Source organism: Nerophis lumbriciformis, linkage group LG26 (genome assembly GCF_033978685.3).
Source record: "Nerophis lumbriciformis linkage group LG26, RoL_Nlum_v2.1, whole genome shotgun sequence".
Classification (NCBI taxonomy): Eukaryota; Metazoa; Chordata; class Actinopteri; order Syngnathiformes; family Syngnathidae; genus Nerophis; species Nerophis lumbriciformis.
The window spans coordinates 8,862,501-8,863,467 of record NC_084573.2 but is presented as its reverse complement, the minus strand read 5'-3'; positions in this window follow the sequence as shown (position 1 = coordinate 8,863,467).

Sequence of the window (967 nt, the reverse complement as noted above, 5' to 3'; positions counted from 1 at the left end):
TTTTATTGTTTTTTTGATTCCCGTGTAAATAATAGTATCTCTCACGTTCAAGATGTTTTCTTTCTTTTTGTATTTCGGTTTCAAATTGGGGAAAGAGAGAGAAAGAAATAACCCGAGATGACGGCGAGTCCGTGTAAGCGCCCGCCCACGTGGTTTAAAGGTCACATGCCTCAATTAAAGTGTCTGTCAACTTGAACACACTCTTTTTTTATTTTATTTTTATTTAACATATCAAATACACTCACTGCTCACTGAGCGCGCTCATTCAGCATGTTTACTAAAGTATAAACCCAAAGATATTTTTTTTTAATAACTGTTTGCATGTTGAAGTAGGCGTGTCCCTTTAAGAACAGACCACGTGATTTATTAGGAAGTGCTTATGTCACTCACTCGTGACAACATGAATAGACGCCGCATTGAGTGCTGCGGTGCAGGAAATCTGGCCGCCATCTTGAACCGGTCTTCTCATCTGAGCAGCAGAAAGAGCGCGATGGCAGAGGATTTGGGCTGCACAAATCGGCGGACGGTGCAAAAACCTTCACAAGTAAGAATGAACATGACTATTTCTTATATTTTGTGAATCAAAGATTATTGTACTGTATTTATTAAAATTGTTGCCAGCTCCTGCAGCTAGCTTAGTTAAGCCCCTGTATGCTTTGTGCCAGTGTTCCGGCTATAAACTGAGACTTGTATAGTCATTTTCCTTAACAACAAACACAATAATGCTATAACACAAATATTGGTATAACATTTTGTTTTGCATAGAATATATTCATATGCAGATGTGGGTAGTAACACGCTACATTTATTCCGTTACATCTACTTGAGTAACTTTTGGGATAAATTGTACTAGTTTTAATGCAACATACTTTTACTTGAGTATATTTATAGAGAAGAAACGCTACTTTTACTCTGTTCCATTATCTACGTTCAGCTCGCTACTCACTACTGATTTTTATCGATCTGT